Raw genomic sequence first — 8,432 nt, 5'->3', positions numbered from 1 at the left:
AGGGAGATCAATAAGGTTATTGGGGTTAGAGATGAATCCTTTTTCCTAAGACAAATATCTAAGGACTAGTCTAAATGCTCTGTTCACATTCACCACTCCCTCTCCTTCCCAAATCACAAAACCCACCTTGGCCTCTTTCTACCCACTACTCTAAGCATCCATTGTAGAATCTGTTCACATCTCTATGTTCTCTTCTCATATTATCTTAGTTCAGACTGCTCTTACTTCTTCCAGTTATTAGTTCAACTTCTTATCTGATTTCTGTTATGTTAAGCTGCCTTTGCTCCAGTCTCCTCTTAATAACTATGACAATACTGTTAAACTCAACCTTTATCATGGTACATTTCAGATGACTAACTTCCCAGCTTTGTGCTGGGGAGCTGATGGCTTTCCTGAAACACAAGACTATGTTTGTTTCAGGGTACTATGTCAGCTGGTGACTCTGGTCTCATCAACTCTTCCATGGCTTTGTTCTCAGGAGATGGACTTGTGTAGATTGGAGGGCTTGGTTACTCTATCTCCCTCAGTTACAAGCACATCTCCTTCCTTGTCTCAGCTTTGCTTGGATACATCTTATTTCCACACCCAGAGCCTCTATGGTGAACATGCCCCTATGTTCCTCTATCTCACATATTTCACATTCTGGAGTCCTTATGATCTTTTATCAAGTCTCTTTCATCTACAACCTTCAAGATTTCTAAGACTTGTATTCCATCTTGCTGTCTTTGCCCACCTAATCCTAATTCATTACAGAACTAACTTCAGGAATTGCCCCTTCTGGCCACTGTAATGTCCTTAAGAGCAAGATCTGTGATGTAATTTGTCAACTTTCCAGACAGTCTGGGTTCTGAGAGGCCCTCAAACTAACCAGCCAATCAAACAAATAAACAAAGTCAACAACAACAACAAAAATCACTGCCCCCCAAACAACAACCAAAACCACCTAATTCCAGGATAATAAGTTTTATGATACATATTTGAAATCTTAATGGACAAATTGCTTCCTAAAACATTTGATTTCCAAGTTACCAATATGTTTTAGAACCACAGGCGAAATTAAAACTTAAATATTGATACTTTAAAACTACATTTTACAATGTTTGCTTTTACTGGTTCTGTTGAAATTCAGTTTATCAGGAACAAAAGAAATGCCAGTCATCTATTCACTAGAGCACCATGTTCTTTCCAGGATTTTTGAAGTGTTCTTTCTGGTCACTTATGAAAACTGCTAGGGAAATGTTTCCAGCGAGTAGGGCCTTACTTTTCTTTTAGCACCACGAATGCCACTCTTTAACATCTGAGATGAGCCCTGCCTTCAATTTCTCTGAGGTTCCAGAGGTTAACAAACCAAACGTTCCAGAAAATGCAACTTGACCCACAGTACTCGTCATCCCCAACAAAGTGGCCACAAAACAGCATCTGCAGAAATCTTCACATCCAGGTTTTACGTTTTTGGACAAGGGTGGGTGAGGGATTCCGCACAGGATTCAGGACTCAAAATGCTGACGTGCAGGATGAGGATAGAGGGGGAATCACTATAAAAAGTTATATCCACACAGGAAAAGAAAAAACAAATAGCATGATACTGCTCCTCCAGGAGACAGCCATCAGGCCAAGTTATCTTACTATCAAAAGCAGGAAAGTCCTAAGATTCTTTGGGATTCTCTTAAAGCAACATAGAGGAATTTTCCAATCCAGGAATAATTAGCTGCCTTGATTTTAATCTGGCTCCTATTTTCATTAACTGACATCTTGGGGTTAATAATTAAAGTTGATAAAGCTCAGAAGAAGAAACGTTAGTGGTGATGTACAGTGAGCATCTTGAATTTTCCAAGGAATGATTTTCACAAGAACCACAAGATGGCATTGTCTGCTGTGGGACTGAGTTCTGACACAACAAGAACTGAGAGCGGAGACTGGAGGCCAAACTGTTTCGTATCCCTCATTTTATGTCAAAGGCCAGCCTTCCACATCTGTCCTGTTCATTGTGCTCTGTGGTCTTTGTTGTGCTAAGGTAGGAAAGAAACAAAATGACTAGGCCTGGGAGATAGGCAGCCTGGAGAAGGTGCTAGCAGGCTGTAAAAAATAATCACTAGAGCAGTGGTTGGTGGGAAGGTGGCTGTTTTGACTGGCTGGTACCCTGAATAGAAAGATGGTATGTACTTATGCGATGCAAATGGGATTTAGAGCTGATGAGGTTATAGTTCAAACAATTCTGATATTTTGTTCAAACTAATCAACTAATTCTTTCCCTTTTGATATCACATATCCACATACACAGACAATTTTAGCGCTTTCATAGTATGTATAAGATGGAAAGGTGCCTTTCACATCAAGACTATGAGCAGGGTACCATAGCATAAGACAAATGGAACAAATCTATTGCAATTCCCTTGTGCTAAAGTAAAAGTTGCTCATTTGAATCCCCAGCAATCTCAAGTGTAGGGGTATAGATTCAGGAGGTGAGGCTCACAAGGTTAGGGAAGTACTCTAAGATCACAAAGGGGCGCTCTATGATTTAGCCTTAGTCAATCTGATACTAAGCCTCATGGATTCTGCCCTGTGCTGTGCTCTTCTCAGACACGAGCCAGTGGAATGAAATAAAGGTGTGATTTCTCTCTTCTGCTACAGCATGCCTCTCTCTGTATCAGGACAATTGGCTGCACGTGCCTATAGCTTTGCCAAGCAGCACCATGAGCACACCGTATTTCTGTTCTCTAACGTTCTGGTTAAGGTATCTGAGCAAAAGAATACAGGACATAGTTGAATAATCTCCTTTTCACCTCAGTGAACCAGACGTGGGTTTGCATTGATAATGCAATAGAAAGTTTTGGTTATGATTGATTAGTTTTTCAGTTTACTCCACATTTTATGCATGTTCAGTGTCATGTATAGCAAACTTACCTGACTTTGAGAATCTATGGATGAGCAGATGACCGTCTGAGATACCTGATGAGTAAGATATGATGCTCGTCCTCAAGATACTTAGAGACAATGACTTATTAAGTGTTATAAAAGAGATAGGTAGTGGAAGTCAAGAGAACATTTAGTCTGTCTCCTAGGCTCAGTGTAGGCTGGGTATTTTCCTGGATATGGGATGCATTAGGCTTATCCTGAAGGATAAATGGAAGGGGCAGGGATTAGCTGCTCTATGTCTTTCCCTTACTTCCTACACTTCACTAAACAGCTTCTCAGTAGATCTACCAAGGCTCGATCAGATAATTATTTTGAAGGCACCAGGGCCGATCTTCATCTCCCCTTCCTTCAGAGGTGCTTTACCCCCTTCCCCTGAGAGACTCCCAACTAAAGATTCCACTATCGAGGCTCTGTCAACTTTAGCATCAACTGGGCTTGGTCAATGTGGAAGGAGGTAATTTTCCCAGCAACAGCAGACAAGAGCAGTAATTATGACATACATTGTAGTTCTGCCCTATACTAACCCCACCTATAACTATTGCTTCTGTTGGAGTCACTGGACTTACCTATAGCTGTCAAGTAGACTCTGGGAAGCCCTTTGGCACTCACTTCCTGTTGTTGTCATTGCATACCACAATGGCTCTTGTTAGCTACGTAACTCTACCTGTGCTACAGAAAAAGAGATAGATATCCCAAATGGAAAAGTATTAAACAACAAAGAAGACTAAATCATGTTCTTTGCTGGAAAAATGAATGGGACTGAGGAAAACCACAGCAAGTGAAATAAGTCAGCCACAAAAAACCAAATATCGGTTTCCTCTAATTTTCGGATCCTGGGATTCTGTATAGATACATAAAGTCGTGTGTGTGTGTGTGTGTGTGTGTGTGTGTGTGTGTGTGTGTGTAAGCAGAAAGGAGACTAGCATAGGTGAGGTGAGGAGATATTAATGAAAGCAGCAGAGCAGATATGGGGCATGGGAGTGGAAAGAGCATCACAAATTATAATATATTTGGGAAACTTTCCAATATGAAACTTTCCACTATGTAAAATGAACACATACCAATTTTAAAAGAATGCAAACAAGAATAAAGTGCAATTAATCTGGGAGAAAGGAGAACGCAAAATGTTCTAGCTACAGAGAAGGATGTGTTTAAGGGTAAGCTAGTGAATGAAGTGTGGAGTCTTTCAAAGATAGGGAAAGTAGCATAAGAAACAACGTTAAGACAAGAAATAAAGTTTAAAACAATCCTAATGGAATAGAACATATCAGGAGAAGTAAAATAGATTGGGATTTTACTGTAAACACAAATAGAAAACAAACAAACAAAGGTGTGGTAGGGATAAACAGAATGTGGTGAATGTGGTGAAATTGATTCTATGTCATCATTGGGGAACTGAAGAGTTGAGTCTGCAATTAGGGCTCCTGAATAGTGTTCCTTCATGGAGCATAGCATTATTCTCTGAGCAAATATGTATGTATGTATGTGTATATATATATATATATATATATATATATATATATATATATATATATGAGAAAGAGAGAGAGAGAGAGCAAGAGAGAGAGAGAGAACAATTACTCATTAGGTCTGAAATGTGACAATGCAAGGTGCATCTCTAGGTGTCCTTGCACAGACCTCTTTCTCAGAACAACCATAGAGAGTTCTCAAAATGTCACATCATTACTTAAGGAGGCAGGAGTCACAGCAACACTGGCTCCATTCCCTTCTCTTCTGGTTCAGGATGACCTACAGTTCTTGATGTTTCCTCTGGGTGTAAAAGACAGTGAATCAGTCTTCCATGCTACACCACTTGGCTGTATAGCAGTCAAGACACCTGCATATTAGGCTGTACTTCTGGCAAGTTTTCTGTGCCTTGCAAGACCACCTGGCTACAAACCCTATGCTTTTATTGTCCCTTGTTATCTGTTGTAGGTAATAAGCACGCCTCATGTGATGTGCTCTGGCCAATGCTCTTTCTCGCCACATTGGTGGAAGTGGCAGATACTGGCACAGCTCAGGGTACTGTGGGCAAGGTGTTAAGAGTCTTTCCCAGTTGTGCAGTGAGCCTACTTCACTATGGAGCTGAAGTCTCTACGGGATCAAGGCCTTGGCTAGTGATACAAAGCCGGGTCGATATGGGTGGCTACTGAGAACAAGAGGAGAGACAAGGAGGAATGGAAAAAGATAGCTCACAGATACACCAAGAGACATGACAAACAAAAAACACCACTGAACAGAGTTTCAAAGGAAAGCCAAGTAAGTGCTGATCCAGAGGGCGACAGCAATGCCCAGAAGAAAATGCAGGGCACTGTGAGGTACAGCACAAGAGTAAAGCAAAGGGAAAGATCAACTAAGGAGTCCACAAGTGTCCTTTGCAGCACCATATGGGCATCAACTTCCTAACTTTATCCTAAGGTCAGGAAGAAACAGATCAAATGAGACAATGGTTGGGTATAGTACTTGAAAATATTTTGAGGACTACATCTAAAAGCAGCCTGCTTGTTGGTGTTCTTCCTTGTCAATACCAGCTGTGCATTTTCTAATTCATGTGGCCTTACCTTTACCATATTTAGAAACTATTGATTTGGTAAACTTGGGTTTCTAAAGGAGCCAGTCTAAAACTCTAGCAATATGCCCAGTTTTTAACATTTCTGATTTGTTGTCCTTAAGTCACTCTTACTTCATTTAATTCTGAGCATATTTCAGTTAATCCAATTTTACAGATTAAGAATTTGGGTCTCTGGTAGATTAGTGTGGCACATGTAACCTGAAATACCTGGCGAAGGGCAGAGACAAAGTCCACAGTCGCATCCTCATAACCCTGCAGTGCCAGCCTGTCACCAGTCACAGACCTATAAGTCATCAAATAGGAAATACCTGTGGCAACAGAGCCCTTGGAGCAGACAGGCAAGCAAGTAGAGAATCTACTGAGTGCTTAAACATCATTATGGAAAGTGTCCTATCTCATTAGATTTGCTCAACTATCAAAATATCCCTTAGTCTCTAAGGCCTTGTCACACCCTCTTCACGTGACATTCTTGTTTGATGGCACATCCTCTCATCATTAACTCTGGAAAGCCACAGAAGATTTCCGACAGTGCTGTGTCTCACTCTTCTCACAGATCCCATCCAGCATTTACAAAGCACAGTGACATTAGGAAGTTGATGGCCGTGGAGCTAGAAATGCTAGAAAGGCTTGGAGTGAAAGGACAGCCTACCCACAGGCACAGCCATGACAAGTTCCGGAAGGATCCTGACACACGGTCCACAACATTGAAGTACCACAGGAGGATGCCCTCCAAGAGGACTATCTCGGGATGGTAGCAGATTACAATGGCGCCAGGATATGAGAGTTAGCATAGGCTTGAAATTTAGGGCTGTTTTCTCTGCTGGACCAGTGCCACGCATAGAATTTTGGGAGTTTGAGGGAACTATGAGATCACATAGTATGTTGGCTAGGTTTTGTTTGGGGGTTGTTGTTGTTGTTGTTGTTGTTGTTATAGATGTTATTGTTTTTGTCAGCTTGACATAGCTAGAGTTGTCTAAGAGGAGGGAGCCTCCATTGAGAAAATGCCTCTATAATATCGGGCTCTAAAGAATCCTGCAGTGCATTTTCTTAATTAGTGAGTGATATGGGAGGGTCTAAATCACTGTGAGTGGGGCAACCCCTGAGCTGGTTGTCATGGGTTCTATGAGAAAGCAAGCTGAACAAACCACACAGATCAAGCTAGTAAGCAGCACTCTTCCATGGCTTCTGCATTTGATCCAGGTTCCTCTCCTAACCTCTTTCAGTGATGAACTATGATCTAGAAGGTTAATGAAAACAAACCCTTTCCTACCCAAGCTGTTCTTGATTGTGGCATTTCATCACAGCAATAGAAAGCCAAACCAAGTCACCTAGTAATCCACAAACAGTGTGTAAAGAGGAACCAAGGTTTCCAAGAATTCTCTCTTGATAAATTTATGAATTTTCAGATTAGCTTCTTATACTCTAAGAACATAGATTACTAACACATATAAGGATTTTACTTTTTAACTTTATTTATATATTAACTTAAGATAGGATCTTGCTTTATAGCCAAGATTAGATCTAAGTCTATGAATCTACTGCTTCAGCCTCCTGAGTGCTCAGATTACGTGCATGGCACCACACTGACTACCATCTCACTCTTGAATACAAAACTTTCGAGTCTTTTAATCTGCAAATCCATGAAATACATTTTGAGAACCATGGAGTTGGCTAAGTCAGACTCAGATCATCACTGTCCGTTTTCAGGTCTCCAGCTTCTTTGCTATGGTAAAACTGTCCACTTGACTACTTTTCATCTAAAGCGCCTTCTTGGTGATGCCAGTGTTCTTTTGATCTACTCTATTCCTAGCACTACATGACTACATATGCTAACATGTGAAAACACTCTATGCTAAGTGCTATTATACAAAGTCACCCCACTTCTCCCAAATGGCAAGTTCCTTTGGCTTCTAAGCCATGCTTAATTAATCTGCTAAAATGATGGGCAGACAACATTTAACTTACTGACTAAATTAAAAGCAATAGAGATTCAAGTGGATCTACTCAATATTATTACTTTAACATTCTAAGCATTAAGTTTGGCCCATCATACAGCTCCCTATAGAGAATATCATGGCATGGACTTTCAATAACTCAGGCAGAATATCCTTCATCCATCTGCGAATTGGGCAAAGGAATAATTAGCTTAACAAGGAAGGCAGTAAGTCTGCTGTTCATTGGAAATACTTAGACTGGGCCTACAACAGCCAGGTAACAATGTCTTGTGGGAAGTTTAAATCTTAGATAATGAGCTGAAGTATCTGTCCTTCAACATTCTTTCAAGCTGGGAATCTCCCAAGTCTCGGCCCATTTGTACTAGGGCTAGATCACTAGTCCCTTAGTCAGTTAATAATTTACTCACTAGTAGAAGCTGGACAAAATTGGAAGAAATACATTAGTGGTTTTTGAGGAAGTCATAGTCCTTTCAATCCCTTGAGTCATCATACAAGAAGAGAGAGCCCACCTGTCCTGGGTCAATCCATCTGACTGACAGCATGAAACTAAGGGAGTGTCTTGCAAATCCCATGCCAATAGCAACAGGAATATTCTTATAACTAAGCCAACAAGGCCTAACTATTACCTCTGTGCAGGAATGAGTATCATCACCCAGGGACACAGAGGTCAGAGGACCAGCCGCTCAGAACAAAGTAGGTGGATTGTGTGTCACAGGACTACTGAGTTATATTTAAGGCATCCACATAGCCCAGTGTTCTTAGGAGAGTCTTCATTTCTCTCTGCTTCTCTGGTGTACCAATTGATTTGATCTCCTTTCAATATCCCAAACTTTCCAGTTTTCAAAGTATGTCAGACAGTCATTCCAACTAAATTATACACTTCTAAAATCCCTCTTCAGATTACTGAAATTGTCAATGTTTTGTCAAGGGGTGGGAGCTGGGCTCCACCCAGGCTATGCCAGAGACAGAAGAAAATATTCTCCCGAATC

Source organism: Mus caroli, chromosome 19, assembly GCF_900094665.2.
Source record: "Mus caroli chromosome 19, CAROLI_EIJ_v1.1, whole genome shotgun sequence".
Classification (NCBI taxonomy): Eukaryota; Metazoa; Chordata; class Mammalia; order Rodentia; family Muridae; genus Mus; species Mus caroli.
The sequence above is the reverse complement of the archived record's forward strand: the minus strand, read 5'-3'. Positions refer to the sequence as shown.